The sequence below is a fragment of the Coffea arabica genome, chromosome 3e, assembly GCF_036785885.1.
Source record: "Coffea arabica cultivar ET-39 chromosome 3e, Coffea Arabica ET-39 HiFi, whole genome shotgun sequence".
Lineage (NCBI taxonomy): Eukaryota > Viridiplantae > Streptophyta > Magnoliopsida > Gentianales > Rubiaceae > Coffea > Coffea arabica.
This window is the reverse complement of record NC_092315.1, coordinates 5,860,186-5,878,768: the sequence shown is the minus strand read 5'-3', so window position 1 is coordinate 5,878,768 and position 18,583 is coordinate 5,860,186. Positions and strand designations below refer to the sequence as shown.

General features: G+C 35.4%; 1 non-coding gene across 1 annotated transcript; it reads right to left on the bottom strand.

Moving 5' to 3' along the window:
- Nucleotides 1-6,188: 6,188 nt before the first annotated feature.
- LOC113738304 (small nucleolar RNA R71) lies at nucleotides 6,189-6,295 on the bottom strand. Its single transcript, XR_003460090.1, has one exon. It is a non-coding gene; the product is annotated as a small nucleolar RNA R71 (small nucleolar RNA).
- Nucleotides 6,296-18,583: the final 12,288 nt, after the last annotated feature.

Sequence of the window (18,583 nt, the reverse complement as noted above, 5' to 3'; positions counted from 1 at the left end):
AGTCCTTTTCAAGAAAAACCTAGTCCTAATTTGAAGCTAGCATTTTGTCGGTCCACCGGAAAAAGCACAAGATGATCTTCTAATTCCATGTCGTCACAAAATGATTTATTAGTCCACTTGTTAGAACATTTTTCAGTCTCAATTAATTAGAAAATGCATCTTAAGAAGCCTGATGTAAGTTAACAAATAATAAAGCTATCTAGGACCCAATTTACTTTCATTACCAAAAGAAAAAGAAAAAAGGGCTATCTAGGACCCGTGGACCCTGATGGAAGAGTCGTCCCAAGAACGTATAGGAAAGAGTTGCCCCAAGTTAGATCACGATTCACGAGTCCTGCCGTGACTGTGGTTAAAAACTAGCAAGGCAACTGACTGAACTCAATAATAGTAGTGTATTACACTATGTTTGTGCCACCAAGAATTATGCAATTATCATTAGATTAGTTTATGATCTTCTGATTTCTATTATGCGTGTACTTTATAAATAGAAGGTATTTGATTCATTAAGGTCAAATTAATGAATAATGGTTGTTTACAAGCAGATGGGATGCATCTTCGATGGAATGCAAATCAAACCGAGATGGGGAAAAAAAAATAGAAAACCATTTGGAAGAAATCAGATAGCATGCATTTAGTATGGATGTTCACAAGAAATCAGAGACGTGGAAATTCGCAGCAAATTAATATAATGAGTTGAAAAATTCATGGGATAATTTCAAAAACCTCCCCTGAGGTTTCTTATAATATCATTCAGTTCCCCTGAGATTTTTAAAATCTCACTTACCTTTCTTGAATTGATATTTCTTGTAATATTTTAACCCTTTTGGAGGAAATACAAGAAAGATAAAATTTTTGTTCCAATACTACCCTTATATTATCGTACTTGTGAAATTTATAAAAAATAAAAAATAAAATAAGGTTAAATTTTTATAAGGTGCAAATTTTTTAACGTAAACTATTTATTTTAGTTGTATTGAAACAAAAGAAAAATTTATATCTTGAAAAATTCACGCATATGAAGAGATTATTTTAGTTTCTAATACAACTTAAACTACACCATGAATTAAAACATATTTCCTCAAAAAATATCTTGACTTCCTTAATTGTAACTATGTACGAAATCTTGATTAGATTTAATTTATTCATATCCTTTGTATTCCACCGTGACTCCAATTTTTTCTTTGAAATCTTTTATGTTTGTTTAATGTTACGAATTACATATTAGTGGTAGGTAGTATATGAATTGGACTAAAAGTCAACACGACCTTGTTTTGGACTTGGGACTGCTCAATATTATTGATTAAGTAGAAACCACATGAGAGGCCCATTAGGAAAAGGTCCAAACTTGAGCCATTTGGGAAGACATTGAAAACTGCGATTTAACAGTTCCGAATGGTCTGACACCGATTCAACAGTTTCACTGGTTCCTTCAAAATATTGAGAGTGTTTTTTTCCATAGAGAGAAGAAACACATACACACAATTAGATTAGAAACGCTCAAAAGTCATCGCCAAATCGGGTTCAACCACCAGTCTAAGGGGGATCCACAAACCAACACCATCCAGCCAATTGGTGAGAGTGTTTGGATATCTAAATTATTTTAAATAATATTTCGCTTGCATCATAAACACATTTTTCAATCTATCTTTTTATATTCCCAATCACTTTTTTATTTCACATACATCACATCACAAAAAGTGCTACAATAATTATTCCAAATAATATTTCAAATAATACACTATCCAAACAAATTGTTCGAGTCAAGTTTCACTGAGAAAGCACATGATGATTACAGGTGTATATATATGTGTACATATACATATATATAGATATATGTATGTATATGTATATGTATGTATATTCACCCGTTACCAACACAAGAGAATGTCAACACATGTTGGCCCGTTGCAACGGTTGGATTGTGGTAGTTTTTAATACTAAATTATTAGATTAAATCCACTAATGTAGAAGCAGGGCAAGTGAACAATTTTATTACACTTAAAAGTGTATGTAATAATAATAGTCACAAAATCAGCTTACACTAGACACTATTAAATTGAACTTCACTCTCTTCTATCAGAGCATTACTCTTGAGATGTTTGCGCAAACACTCACACAATTACCAACTCCTGAGTTCATTTATTTATTATCTTCCCTTGCAAAAGTTTACCTCTGCCAATTCTCCTAACAAACTACTACTATGCTGAGGAAAGGAACAAACTCACTAATAAATATAAATTCATAAATGAATGTGGCCCATTGGATTGTCATAAGTTAGTGATGACTTTTAACATTTCCCATCAGCGCTGATTTTCCTTGTAGTCATGCCGAGCATCTCTCGAAATTTTATTAACTTGGAAGGAGTTAAAAAGGACGGACGCATATACTGTAATCATAGTCCCCTTAGTGGCTGACTTCTATTGCTAACACTAATAGTAATAAGGGATTCAATCCCGTGTGACCACTCTACCAACCAAAAAATAATACTAGCCGATCCCTTAATGCCACATGGAAATATAAATAAATAGCCCAATGCTTGGTTTCTATTTCTACATTACATTTAGCTCTTGCACCGACGATATTTTCAACCCTATATTTCCTCTAGCAATCACAATTGTCCTATATATAACACTGGCGGTTTCTGTGCAATGTCCTATCCTACTCTTCAGGTTCCTTTAACTCGTTTCTTAAGCTTTTAACTCGATTTCTGTTTGCTTTTGTCGTATGCTGTACTAAAGTTGGAAGCCTTTTTATTTGAAACGTATTTTCATGTTGAATTAATTAGGCATTATAAATGGGGCTCGTTTTTTGAGTAACCAAGTGTATTTTTAAACACAATTCCATCGCGATCCAGTTTCTTTCATTTTTTTCTTATAAGTGTATCGCAAGCTACCTTTCCTATATTTACCTGAGCTGTTTCCAATTACTTTCTTTGTTCTTTGTTCTTTTTTTTTTTTTTTTTGGGAAAAAGGGGGTTGGGTTTGACCTAATGCTTGAAATAACGCCTTGAAACGAATTATATGAACGATAAGTTCAAAACGGTGGCTGATGTGTTCATTACCCAGTGCATTTGGATAAAAGCAGCTTCTATAATGCGGAATGAAAATATATTATGCATTACATTCTGGATTGAAATCAAAGGTTCTTTTCTTCATCCGATTTGGTCAAATAAAATGATGAATTTTTTTGGTAGTGCTTATTACATTATCTAACCTGGAGATGCAGAATTTAAAGGACCAACCGTCGGATAATGTTTTTAATAGATGAATGTTATGTCTCAGGACATTTTACCCACAAGGTTGCACGATTCACTGAGGATAAGATGTGAATAATCTCTTGGATTGATTTAATCCCTTGTTAAAACATTTTGCAGTCTCACTTAATTAGAAAACGCATCTTAACAAGCCTGATGGAAGAGCCGTCCCAAGAGCATAAAGCCAAGAGTTGCCCCAAGTTAGCCCTTGAGTCCTGCTGTGACTATGGTTAAAAACTAACAATGTATGGGTTTGGATAGAAGATTATTTGCCTAAATATATTTGTTTACATCACCATTACAATTTTCAAATCACCTTTTTATCTCACATACATCATATTACAAAAAGTGCTGCAGTAAAAATATCTCAAATAATTTATAATCCAAACACACTAACAATTGTACAAAGAAAAAAAAAAAGCATAGCGTTACATGGCTCCAATAATTATGCAATTATCATAGATTAGTTTGTGATCTTCTGATTTCTATTATGCATACTTTTATAGATAGAAGGCTGATAAGAGTTTATTTTACGTATTTTTAAGTGCATTTTATTAGTTAATTTTGAGTTGATTATTTAGTTTTATAATTAAAATAAAGAGGTTTTTGGTAAAATTATATATTTTTGGTAAAAGTGGATAATATTGCATTTCTATTGATTTTAATGGTAAAAACTTCATTTTTATGCAGGAATGATGATTCAATCACCAAAGGATGTCAAATGAGGTAAAAAATAGAGATTTGGTGATAAATTCAAGTGGCAACAAGAAGAATGAAGTGAAAAACGTTCAAGTGAGAAAATGCAATACAAGTCAGTTTTGACACTCTTCAGTATTTCGATCATATCTCAGGCTACAAAGCTCCGATTTGGATGATTCTTGAAGCATTGGAAAGCTAACTCAAAGGGATACAACTTTTGTGTTTTGCACAAAAGCTAGTTCGGCCTTTATGATAGAGAAAATCGCAGATGAAGTAAGGCCAAAGTGAATACGCGAGTACACAAAACGTGACTTGTAACCGCGTTTTGTGTAGGCGCGTTTTATAGCCGAAATTCTGCAATTTGACTCAGCCAATTCTCTTGTGTTCACACCACTTTCCAGCTATAAGATGCAAGGGAATTCGGTGCACATGCTTCAGAAGACAAAAGGGCAAGAAAAGTGGCTTATTTTCAAGTCAAAAATATTGGTTTTTGACTATGCTAACAATGTGGAGATTTGGGAATCAAAGGATAGAATTTGACTTGGAAAAATGGAGCCTTTGAGTACTTTTTATGCAGAAATATGGGGAGGGGTCTGAGATCCATTCGTAGCTGAGTTTTCTTACAGAAAAACATATTCTCTCTACCTAGGACTTGCAAGGGGCAATTGGGATTTCATCTTGTAATCATCTAAGTTCAAGACAAAGGAGATTTTTGGAAGGCTTCACCATATCTTGGCTAAGACTTTCTTTACTCTGTTTGTATTTGTAATTCATGATGATTTACATTAATAAAGTTATGAGTGTTTTATCATTCATGAGTAGCTAATTTTCTTTATCTAGGGAGTAGATGAAGCTTATGGCCAAATGATATGAAGTGATTGTTATTCATTCTTGTTATGTCTTGTATTAACTTATCTACTTGTGTATGTTGGATTACTTGTTGTTGCTTGATCACCAATAGCAGGTTTATAGTTATTTTTATTCATTGAGAAATGGTAAAAATAATGGAATGACACAAGTAGAACTTGAGTTGTATATTCATGAGAATAGAAATACATTCAAGTGGATGAAATCTGCATTTCATGTGTGAATAAGAACAGATTTAGTATTTACCAAGAGATTAGGAAAAACTAATCTGTTTTAACCCATTATTATCATGAGAATGTGATTTTGGTATTTCTGGAAATGAATCCTTGGTTAAACAAGAGCAGTAACAAGTGTTGAATTAATTCATTTTAGATCTTTTGTGTCATAAGTGGAATCTACATCCCTAGATCTTAATATTTAGTGAATTCTACTCCTATTGTGAGATTGCATTTATCTAGTTAAGAACTCTTGTAGTTGAATTAAAATCTGAAGTTTCTGCTCAAATTAATTGTGAGTCTAAATAATAGAGTAAATTAGTATCTAATAATTGTTTTAAATTGCTCCTCGTGGGATCGACTCGATACACATCTTGTACTACAATTGCGACCTGTATACTTGCAGTCCAACGGGTGTAAATTCGGAATTAAACTTGCACTTAAAGTAAAAACCCGTCAAGTTTTTGGCGCCGTTGCCGGGGAGCGGCAATATTAGAGCCTAATCATCTTTATTAATTTAAACAGTTTTATTTTTTTTAGATTATATTTAATCTTATATTGTAATCAGTTTTTGACAATTGAAATTGCATAATATCTCTTATTTCTGTTTGTAGTGTATGCACCGGGCGTCTCGGGAAGTTACACCTTTCGATCCAGAAATTGAGAGGACACTACGTAGACAAAGGAGGCATCCACCACAGCAAGAGGAACAAGAGATTTGGCAACCTATAGAGGAAATCTCAATAGATCTACCATTTGAGGAAGAAATGGCTGAAAATGAAGCAAATAGGCGAGTTCTACGAGATTTTGCTCTACCGGGAACACAAGGATCTCAAACAAGCATAGTAAGGCCTACGGTAAATGCTAACAACTTTGAGATTAAGCCATCACTTATCCAAATGGTTCAACAATCTCAATTTGGAGGTAATGCTGTAGAAGATCCTAACTCACACTTAGCTACATTCTTAGAAATATGTGATACAATTAAAATGAATGGAGTTAGTGATGATGCTATAAGGTTACGGTTGTTCCCATTTTCATTAAGAGATAAGGCAAAAATGTGGTTACACTCTCATGCTCCTAACACTTTTACCACATGGGATGATTTATCAAGGGCATTTTTGAATAAGTATTTTCCACCAGGAAAGACTGCTAAGCTTAGAATGGATATCACTAGTTTTAGTCAATTGGAGGGAGAATCATTATATGAGGCATGGGAAAGGTTTAGAGATTTGCTTCGGAAATGTCCACATCATGGACTGCCGGAATGGTTAATCATACAAATCTTTTATAATGGTTTATCTTTCTCCACTAAAACTATTATTGATGCAGCCGCAGGTGGAGCTTTAATGGGTAAATCACCCCAAGAGGCTCATAATTTGATAGAAGAAATGGCAGCAAATAACTACCAATGGGCCAATGAAAGAGGTAATACGAGACGTCACGCAGGTATGATAGAAATGGACACTCTCAATATGCTGAGTGCTCAAATGAATGATGTGATGAAATTGCTAAGTAGACAAGGTGGAGTTGGTCCAAGTTCATCTAATGCACACGTAGCTTGTTGCTCTTTCTGTGGAGGTGAACATGATATTAATGAGTGTGTTGATTCTGAGCAGGTACAATTTGTCAATAATTACAACCGAAATGCTCCAAATAATCCCTACTCGAATACTTACAATCCGGGGTGGAAAAATCATCCAAACTTTGGATGGAAAGATCAAGGCAATCAACAAAGGCCAACCAATCCGCCGGGATTTCAACCAAGGCAACCACAGGCTGAAACTAAACCAAGTTGGGAGATCGCGGTGGAAAAACTTGCTAAGGTGACTTCGGATAGATTCGAGCGAGTTGAGGGGCGGTTGGACCAATTAGCTGGGATGTACAGAAACTTGGAGGTTCAAATTGGTCAAATTGCCAATGTGATCAACAATAGAAACCCTGGTGAATTACCAAGTAAAACCGAAGTGAATCCGAGAGAGCATGTCAATGCAATCATTCTTAGAAGCGGTAAAACGGTTGAGGGATTCGATTTTGAAAATTCAGGTGGTGAAAAAGACAAGAAGCAAGCAATTGAAGGGGAGCAAGAAAGTCAAAATGATCATGTTATCATTGATATTAATGCACTTCATCCCAAATTAAATTCTCATTTAAATTCTAATGTGATACCTTTTCCTCACAGGTTGAAGAAAGATGGACAGGATCGGGAGTTTGAAAAGTTCTTCAAAATGTTTAAACAATTGCACATTAACATTCCTTTCATTGATGCTATAACACAGATTCCCTCTTATGCACGTTTCTTGAAAGACATCATGTCAAAGAAGAGGAAAATTGTAGATAATGAGATGATAGCATTAACGGAAGAGTGTAGTGCATTGATTAAAAATAAACTCCCTCCTAAATTGAAAGATCCGGGAAGTTTTTCTATTCCTTGCACTATTGGTCAATTGCATTTTTCTAATGCTTTATGTGATTTAGGTGCAAGTGTGTCACTTATGCCGTTATCGGTTGCCCGGAGATTGGGACTTCAAGAGCTAAAAGCTACCAATATTACATTGCAATTGGCGGATCGGTCAATCACACATCCCATGGGTATTTTGGAAAATGTGCTCATAAAGGTAAGACAATCTATAATACCTGTGGATTTTGTTGTCTTAGATATTGAAGAAGATGTGAGAATGCCAATTATTCTAGGACGACCGTTTTTAGCCACTGCACGAACTATAATTGATGTAGAAAAAGGTAAGCTTATATTACGGGTTAATGGTGAGGAATTGGAATTCAATTTGGATAATAAAGAAGGGAGTATAGAGCCTACTGCTCTTGTTTCTAATATGCCATATGATGAAAAGGTTAACCAAGAAAGGACCGAAGAAGTTAAATTTATAAATGTCCTTGGTACTAACTTTCATGGTGTAGGAACAAAGGAGGAGAAGATAAGGATGGAAGTTGGCTTAATAAATTCTTCATTCCATGAAGAAAATGGTGAAAAGTTAAGCCAATTCAGAAAAGACAAGCAAAATCCACTCCAAGGTGAAGTTGAGCCTCTCTATGACAAGTCTAATATTCCTCCTTGGCATTTGAGGAAATTGGACTATGAAGATCAATGCATGGTTCACCACATGGTGGATTGGTTCGGGAGTTTCGACCCATGGGGAGAAAATCTCTCTCTAATGCTCTAAAGTGATTCAACTTTTTCAGTCGAGCCAACGACTATAAACAAAAGCGCTAATTGGGAGGCAACCCAATATTTAGGTTATATTTGTTAACTTGGTGTGATTTTGTGGTTTGAATCAATGTTTTAGCTAATTGTTGTTTTTGTAATGTAGGGTTGGCAATTGAAGGCAAGGATGACCAATTGAGTACAAAAAAGGCGAACTTTGATCAAACAACTCAACCCCTCGATTTGCGTTAAAGGTGTTTTTGATTCATTATAAAGGGGTAAAATGCATGTTTTTAATGTTTTACATTTGTTCCAGCCATTACAATTGGCAAACAAATGATCTATGATGCATTTTGAGTCATTGGGGTACCTTTTGTAATTTTTCAAAAGTTGAAATTCTGCTAAAAATCGAAGCAGAAAACGCGTTTTCCAAGAAAACGCGACTCAAAGTCGCGTTTCTCAGAATCGCGTTTTCAATTCTGCGCCTGCAGAAAAGAAAACGCGCCTTCAAAACGCGACCTCAAGTCGCGTTTTAATGGAGGTCGCGTTTTCAAGCCTGGATCAAGACTCAAACACGCGACTTCAGAAACGCGACTTTGAGTCGCGTTTTACAGCACAGTCGCGTTTTCATTCCTGCAAGATTTGTGCAGGAAACGCGACTTCAAAAACGCGAGTTGAAGGCGCGTTTTTAGTCGCGTTTTCCGTATCTGAATATAGCCTTCAGAAACGCGATTTCAGCCTTTCTTCTTCACTTCTCCAATTTTTCCAGCCGCGTTTTTCCCTCTTCCTTCTACCCAACTCACAATTTTTCATTTATACTCCATAATCTTGCTAGAAATCATCACCCCAACACCTTTTGAGCTTCATACAACCTTTTTAACCGATTAAAATCCAAGAAAAACACCTAAAATCAGGTTTTTGAGGGATTGAAGGTTAGGGTTCTTAAACTCTAATTTCTTCAATTGGAGGTCAATTGGAGGTTTTGTCATAGGGCTTTTTGCATTTTTAGCATCACCAAACATCCTTCTATGTGATTGAGGTAAGTTTCTTCATCAAATCTTTTGATTTTAGAAGTTCATATTTTTTATCCTGAGCTATCTGACATCTTTTAATTTCGAAAATTTGATGAGGTTCATGGCTATTTTTGATTTTATTCATGATTATTATGATTGTTTAAGCATGTTTAAATGTTTAAATGTAGCAATTTATTGGTTTTCAAGTACTTTAAAATTCACAATTGCTATATTTAGATGAAATTGGAAAAAGGAACTAGGATGTTTTTGAGTCATTGGTGATGTTAAATTATGGTTAAAAATGGTTAGTTGATGATGTTTAAGCATGTGCATTGTGTATAGTGAGTAATTTGGTTGATTTGGTGAGTTAATTAGTTTAATTTTTGCCTAAACATGATTATAGCTAAAAGCATATTATTATTGTTAATTCTAAATAGTTATAATCATAATTGTTCCTATTTTCACTAATTAAAGTATAATTGATACATATCTTGTGTAATTTGGTGATTTTGGGCAACTTTAGGTAGAAAATATGTCTTGTACGATCATTGAATGATTAGAACTTGAGCAATTGTATTTGACGTTATTTGGATTAATGCTGAACTTTTGTTGCCAAATAATGAGTTGTAGTACATGTGGATAATTGAAATATTTTTTAGGTACTATGCTAAGGGGAAGAAGAGCGGTACTTTCATCCTCTAGTAGTGAGGAGAGGGAGGTTAATGAAGAGATGGAGGTGACTGAAGAGGAGAATTCACCTTCTCCTCCACCAGTTAACCGTCGACCTGGTGAGGGCACCTCCCGTGGAGCGGGAAAATCGGTATTTGACAGTGCTAGGTTCAACACTCGCAGGAATCAGGAGTGGCATGAGGCGCGTGCTAATTTGGAGTTTTTGTTTGAGATGCACGTCAGTCCACCAGTTGAGATGATGTACAACATCTCAGAAGCTTTTGCTCAGCTAGGATGGGCTCCGATTCTCACCCTTCCAAACCATTACTACCCAGAGTTGGTGCGCGAGTTTTACGCCAACATTGAAAGTAAGGCGCGCCATAGTGGAGAAATAGTTGAGTCCTGGGTGCGTGGAAGACGAATCACCTTGTCACGGCAAGATTTGGCTGCTATTTTGGGGTGTATGGATGACGGACGTCCAGTAGACTTGAAGAAGGAGTTTGTTCCCCCGAATAGGAGGTGGGATCCCTCATTGGCCATGGCTAGGTTTGGTCTCGAGTACCAACCTTTTCGCTCTACCAGAAAGGAGACCATATTGGCGAATGTATTCGAACCTCGTCATCGTCTTATCATTTACATGATGGCTCACAATGTCATCCCAAAGAAGACGGGGCACACGGAGGTCCGCAAGAGCGATATCTACTTCTTGGATTACATGTTCCATAACCGGACATCTCCATATGCTCGGATTTCATTGCCTAACATCATCATCAGCCACATTAGGTCTACGGCGAGGCGTAAGACAACTTCCTTCAAACTATCATTTTCTCGTCTACTGACTTTAATCTTTCCCCGTTTTGAGGTTCCCTTGGAAGGCATGCGGCGGGAGTATGTTCCACCACGTGCTGAGATGACTATCACTACTCTTCGCCGCCTTGGTATTGGCACGGGAGACATTCCACGCCCTGTTCAGGAGCGGAGACAAAAGGCTAGACATGGTCGGGATGAAGCTGGACCTTCTACTGCAGCACCACCTCCTCCTCCACCACAAACTAATTGGCAGCGACTTTTTGATCATATGGAGGACTTTGCATTCCAGTTCGCTGACGTTAGGAATCGTCTAAGCCGAATTGAAGATCATTTGGGCATTCATCCACCGCCCAATCGTGATGCACAGGATGACGATGATGCTGAGGGGGATAACTGACTTGGCACATGATAAGTGACTAATTTACGTAATAATTGTATGACATTTTATATTATTTTTAGTCACTTTGGTTATATTATTGGAAGAATATGAATCATTTTGGCTATAATTGGTGAAAAATGCTTTTAAGTGATTAAATGAGGTTTTTATCACTTTTTACTTGGATTTTGTGTATTTTGACAGTTTTGACAAATTTTCGTATTTCGGCTATAACTTGAGTTACAATGATCGGATTGGGATGATTCTTGAACCCATTTGAAGATAAGAGATAGATCTACAACTTTGGTGAAGACATCTAAATCCAGTTTGAAGGTTTTCCAGGTCAAAATGCCGAATTACAATAGCAAATTTCTACTAGTCGAAACTGGAACAGGGCAATGAGCAGGCAAGGGTATTTCAGTCATATCTCAGCCTACACAGATCCAAATGAGGTGATTCTTGATGCATTAGAAAGATAACTCAAAAGGCTACAACTTTCGTGTTTTAGACATGAGCTGGTTCAGCCTCTAACATCAAGAAAAGATTGGTTGAAGTTGGGCCAAAAACAGAGCAAGTGATCCACACTCGGATCCACTATTCATCCGAACCCTCGGTTGTTTCTGGGTTAGTGGATCCGAGCACGGATCCATACGGATCCGAGGTACTGTAGCAGCTCGGATCACTGGTCAGAAAAGGCTGCTCTGTACGCGTAAAACTCAATTCCACCTCCACCAACTCACATTGGATGCTAGACATGTGAGAAACATTCCCAGCTGTAAAAGGGAGATGTAATCCTCATTTCTTGACCACCTTTCATCATTAAATAGCCAAATGCATTGCAAAAATAGGGGAGATGGGGAGTTCATAGCAGAAAAATAGAGAGACATACGGGAGAAGCTTGAAGTTGCAGAAATGTAGCTCTTTCATCTCCCTAGTGTTAGTTTAGCTTAGTATAGAGTAGTGTAGCTTTTCCATTCTTGTTTATTATCTAGATTAGGATGAAGATGGAGGATGAAGAAGGCAAGGAAGAAAGCTCATGTGACAAGGGTTGTATTCCTTCTAAATTCTTTATCTTTTGTATTTGATTCCAATTTTAGTTAATATACAAGTTCTGGATTTTGTGTTCATTATGTGTTTCTAAAGTTTAAGCCTTGGGTTTGGTTGAACTTTCTATAATTGTTAGTGTTTATTATTTGGTTATTTGACTGCTATGATTTGAGCAAGTTATTTAGCACTTTGGCTCTTTAAATCATGATTAATCTGGTACCATTGATTGTGATTATTTAAGGTGTTATTTCTGCAATGAAAATTGAGATTTAACACTAGTTCAAGAAGTGCTAAACATAGGGAGTACACTCACGAAAGTAGAGGTGCACTTATGTGGTTTTTAGTGATTCATTTCATGTAATTTCATTGAAGAAATGAACTTGTAGCTAATTTCATAACCATGAAAATAGGTATGGATTAGTTATGAGTATAGTTGATTCACTACGAAAGTAGGTTTCACATGTTTAAGGAAATTACACTATAACTAGCCTAGATGTAGTAATTAATTATCCAAATATAGCACTTGCATGAGTAGTTAGGGATACCACAACCCAGGGAGCTTTTATTTGCTATTTTCTTGCATAATTTCAGTAGGTTTTAATTTGTTATAATTCATTGATAGTCTAAATAATAGAGAAGCTTTAGTAGTACCGGTAATTGCAATCTTCCTTGTGGGATCGACCCTTAATACCCTATACTCGCTCACGATTCGTATACTTGCGATAAATCGCGTGTGGGGTATTTAGGAGTTTATAAATGTAAAACTTGATTAGGATGAGCTTAATTGTATATGTATACTCCGCGCACGTCAAGTTTTTGGCGCCGTTGCCGGGGAAGATTTGGCAATATCGGTGTGAAGAGCAACTTTATTAGTTTAGACATAATATTAGTTATAATGTGAATGTTATTTTCTGTTATTTTTGTATTTTATGTGTGTATGTTTCATTACCTATTTTTCTTACTAATTTTGCTTTTGAGGTTGTTTAAAAGCAATTTTAGGTAATGAGAAGGGTAGGTCAATGTGGAGGACAATGCTTGAGAAGTGGAAGATTGGTAATGGATGGTTACCAAGTGCAAAGCTCCTTTAATAGAGGTAACCAAGAATTTACTGAATGTATGTCTTTTGAATATGGTTTAAGGTGCTTAAAGGAAAAATTTGATGTAATTAAGTTACAAGTTCAAATGGACACCATGATGCATGAAATTGAGCAGAAGAGGAATGTTAATGTTTTTAATTCTTATCATGTGATTTGTGACTTGTGTGGAGGTTATCATGCTACTAATACATGTATGCAAGCACAAAATGTGGATTATTATGATGAATTAGAGCATTACAATCCTTGTTTTGATCAATATAGTGCTAATTGGAGCAATTCTCCTGCTTATGGTTGGGATAATCAATTTACTTATAGTAATTCTTCATATTTTAACGATTACCAACCTGAATGTGTCCAATATGAATCAAAACCATCTTGGGAGTTGGCAATTGAAATGGTACCTAATGATTCTAAGCCACCTTGGGAGTTAGCTATAGAAAAATTAGCTAATGTGACTTCTGACCGTTTTGATAGGATTGAGGAAAGAATAGATGAATTAGCTTCTCACTTTGGTAGAATACATGAGCAATTGAATGCATTGTGTGAAGTTATTTCCTCTAATAATTTGCAAAATGATCCTAGCATGAATGGTAGGAATGTTGTATGTGAAAATGGATTGCATTTGGATGAAAATGATGAATTTCAATTGTGTTTTAATGAGCAAATATCCATTTCACATGATAATATCTTTGGAACTAACTTTGAGCCTCAAGAGGTGAGTTTTAATGACTCATTTTTCACCCCTCTTGAGGAGTGCATTGAAAGTATAGGTTCTAAAGGTATTCCTGCTCAAGATACTCTCATGACATTTCCTTTGGTAAGTTCTCAAGTGGTGCATATTCAAGGTAATATCTATGAAACACTTGGAATATGTAAGTCACTTCCATCTCTCACATCATTAGATCATGTGGCTTTTTCTATTAAGTCACCTTACAATGATCCACCAAGGCCTAAAATGGTGGATTATTCGTTAACTAAACCTCCTTGAAAAATGAGGAGAAATAGTCAAGCTATTGACTTTAAAGAAGCGCTTATTGGGAGGCAACCCAATGCTTGTTTAAGTTGGTGTTACTTTGGAGTGATTTTATGTTTAAAGTATAAGTTTGAGTTATTTTGTTATTTTTCATTTGTAGGTTTTGGAAAAAGATGCAAAAGTGACCAAATGAGGTGAAAAAGACGAAGTTTGATCAAAGATCTCAATACCTCAAATTCAGTAATTATGGTTTTTGATGCATTAAAGAGGTTTAGAATGCATGTTTAGATCATTTTACATGTGTGTGAATGGTTTATTTTGACATAGAAATGATCTAGGGTGTATTTTGAAGAATTGAGGTCAAACTGAAAATTGCAAAAATTCTGCAATAAGTGCAGATTCAATGGATCCAAGGCCTCGGATCCATATGGATCCAAGGCCTCGGATCCACTTCTGCAATCAGAGAAAAACTTCGAGCTTCTTGATCCGAGCTCGGATCCATATGGATCCGAGGCCTCGGATCCACTTCTGCAATCAGAAAAAATTTGAGCTTCTTGATCCGAGCTCACTTATCATGATCCGACCTCGGATCCTTTCAAAAACGACCTCGGATCCTTTCCAAACGAAGCCTCGGACCACTTTTCCTCATTCTTCCCTCTTTTTCCTCCTTCAACTCCACTTTTCTTCTTGTTGGTTGCAAGCTTTTATTCTTAAGAATTGTATTTTTGTTTTTTTTTTCAAGGTGCATTAATTGAAGTCTCCATTCTTTCAAGTAAAGTTGGAAATTCATCACATTGCCATGGATTCGGATTGCGCAAGTCATAAGGGGAGTATTTTCTTTTACTCTTTCTTTATTTTCCTTTTCTCACATTGAGGACAATGTGAAGTTTAAGTGTGGGGGAGGAAATATGTGAACTTGCATTCTAATGCTATGTGATGATATTTTGTGGATTTAAATGCTTAGAAATATTGGAATTGTGTTTGAATTATTTGCCATGTGGATAATTTGCCTGAAATTGGGTTTGTTGGCAGGGAGTTTTCTTCCATTTATATGGGGAAACTCCGTCAAAATTTGTCTAACATCTTGTCCAATATGTCACTATGGCCCAAAAGTTCTTCAAATTTTTGTATTTTCATTCAAAAAGGGCTAATTTGTTCCAACTTTAAATGTTTATATTCTTCCAATTGTTGAAACTTTATATGTATGTTGGAAGGTTTAGTCCTCATTTAACTTGGAAATAGTATTATGCAATTAGAATTTTTACATTTTAGAAAGTATATTTGGTAAAGTGAGGAAAATTATGCCTATAATTTTACATGTTTAATGAGATTTCTTCTCTTTACTTAATTTTGCAAGTAAGTGATTGATATAGTCGATAAAGGTTATATTCCTCCTTTGATTATTCTTATATATTTTCTAAGAGGGGTTATCTATTTATTGTCCTTTATTTCTGAAAAAAGAAAAAAAAAAGTAAAAAAAAAAAAAAAGAAAAAAAAAGAAAAAAAAAAGAGAAAGTAAATAAAAATTGTTCTACTCCAATGATTCATGTACCGAGTAACCGGGGGTTGGCATCAACAAATGTCGACATTCGCGTAAAAAGGTACTTGAATTAAGAGTATGCATAGCAACTTGAATAAGTGAAATGTTGAGTAACCGGGGATCTTCACCTAAAAGTGTCGATTTTCGTGTAAAAAGGCATTCTCACTATTTAAGTAAAATTTGTGTGAATAAATCCCTCTTAGTTATAGAATTTTGAGAAAAAGATGATTATAGGAGGAGGAAAGCTATAAATTGACTATGTGATTTGCTTATTTGTAAAATTAAGTTAGGGTAAGAGATTAAGTTTAACTTGTTGAATTTAGGGTATAATTATCTTTCCTTTACTTGATATTATAAGTATTTAGTGTAAATTGAATAATTGTATAATGATTATTTTCCAAGTCTTGAGGAATTAAATTGGACAAAGTGCATATATTGTTTCACCTCTTGAATCATTGCATTTGATTATGTGTGAATTGCTTGAGGACAAGCAATGATTTAAGTGTGGGGGAGTTTGATAAGTGACTAATTTACGTAATAATTGTATGACATTTTATATTATTTTTAGTCACTTTGGTTATATTATTGGAAGAATATGAATCATTTTGGCTATAATTGGTGAAAAATGCTTTTAAGTGATTAAATGAGGTTTTTATCACTTTTTACTTGGATTTTGTGTATTTTGACAGTTTTGACAAATTTTCGTATTTCGGCTATAACTTGAGTTACAATGATCGGATTGGGATGATTCTTGAACCCATTTGAAGATAAGAGATAGATCTACAACTTTGGTGAAGACATCTAAATCCAGTTTGAAGGTTTTCCAGGTCAAAATGCCGAATTACAATAGTAAATTTCTACTAGTCGAAACTGGAACAGGGCAATGAGCAGGCAAGGGTATTTCAGTCATATCTCAGCCTACACAGATCCAAATGAGGTGATTCTTGATGCATTAGAAAGATAACTCAAAAGGCTACAACTTTCGTGTTTTAGACATGAGCTGGTTCAGCCTCTAACATCAAGAAAAGATTGGTTGAAGTTGGGCCAAAAACAGAGCAAGTGATCCACACTCGGATCCACTATTCATCCGAACCCTCGGTTGTTTCTGGGTTAGTGGATCCGAGCACGGATCCATACGGATCCGAGGTACTGTAGCAGCTCGGATCACTGGTCAGAAAAGGCTGCTCTGTACGCGTAAAACTCAATTCCACCTCCACCAACTCACATTGGATGCTAGACATGTGAGAAACATTCCCAGCTGTAAAAGGGAGATGTAATCCTCATTTCTTGACCACCTTTCATCATTAAATAGCCAAATGCATTGCAAAAATAGGGGAGATGGGGAGTTCATAGCAGAAAAATAGAGAGACATACGGGAGAAGCTTGAAGTTGCAGAAATGTAGCTCTTTCATCTCCCTAGTGTTAGTTTAGCTTAGTATAGAGTAGTGTAGCTTTTCCATTCTTGTTTATTATCTAGATTAGGATGAAGATGGAGGATGAAGAAGGCAAGGAAGAAAGCTCATGTGACAAGGGTTGTATTCCTTCTAAATTCTTTATCTTTTGTATTTGATTCCAATTTTAGTTAATATACAAGTTCTGGATTTTGTGTTCATTATGTGTTTCTAAAGTTTAAGCCTTGGGTTTGGTTGAACTTTCTATAATTGTTAGTGTTTATTATTTGGTTATTTGACTGCTATGATTTGAGCAAGTTATTTAGCACTTTGGCTCTTTAAATCATGATTAATCTGGTACCATTGATTGTGATTATTTAAGGTGTTGTTTCTGCAATGAAAATTGAGATTTAACACTAGTTCAAGAAGTGCTAAACATAGGGAGTACACTCACGAAAGTAGAGGTGCACTTATGTGGTTTTTAGTGATTCATTTCATGTAATTTCATTGAAGAAATGAACTTGTAGCTAATTTCATAACCATGAAAATAGGTATGGATTAGTTATGAGTATAGTTGATTCACTACGAAAGTAGGTTTCACATGTTTAAGGAAATTACACTATAACTAGCCTAGATGTAGTAATTAATTATCCAAATATAGCACTTGCATGAGTAGTTAGGGATACCACAACCCAGGGAGCTTTTATTTGCTATTTTCTTGCATAATTTCAGTAGGTTTTAATTTGTTATAATTCATTGATAGTCTAAATAATAGAGAAGCTTTAGTAGTACCGGTAATTGCAATCTTCCTTGTGGGATCGACCCTTAATACCCTATACTCGCTCACGATTCGTATACTTGCGATAAATCGCGTTTGGGGTATTTAGGAGTTTATAAATGTAAAACTTGATTAGGATGAGCTTAATTGTATATGTATACTCCGCGCACGTCAGCACACTGCAGAAGCTATCTTTAGTTGATGAACTTGCTTGCCTAATTATCTTAACTTGTGGAACTTAAGATGTTTAACTTCATTTTATTTTTCTGTTTTCTATGTGGTAGGTACTTGTATTTTGACAGTGGTCCGTGATTAGTGGCTGATACGGATCTCAGCCATTGACTTGGGGAGTACTTCTTTCTTTTCTTTTCTACTTTTGTTTATTTCCTTCCCTACACATTGAGGACAATGTGTAATTTAAGTGTGGGGGGGAGAAATATGTGTGGTACTTGTGATTTTAGTTGTGTTTGATATAATTCTTGTGCTTAAATGGTGTTTCTTGTGGTTGCTGGCAGGGAGATTTAGTCCACTTTTAAGGGGAGACTCTGTCAAAATTTTTCCAAAACCTTATATATATATATGTTATTAACTATAATAAATAAATAAAATTTTGTCACTTATCCTTTTGAAATAAATATATGCGGTTTTGATACTTCTTTTCTCATGAAATTTGGAAATGATTTTTATGTGAT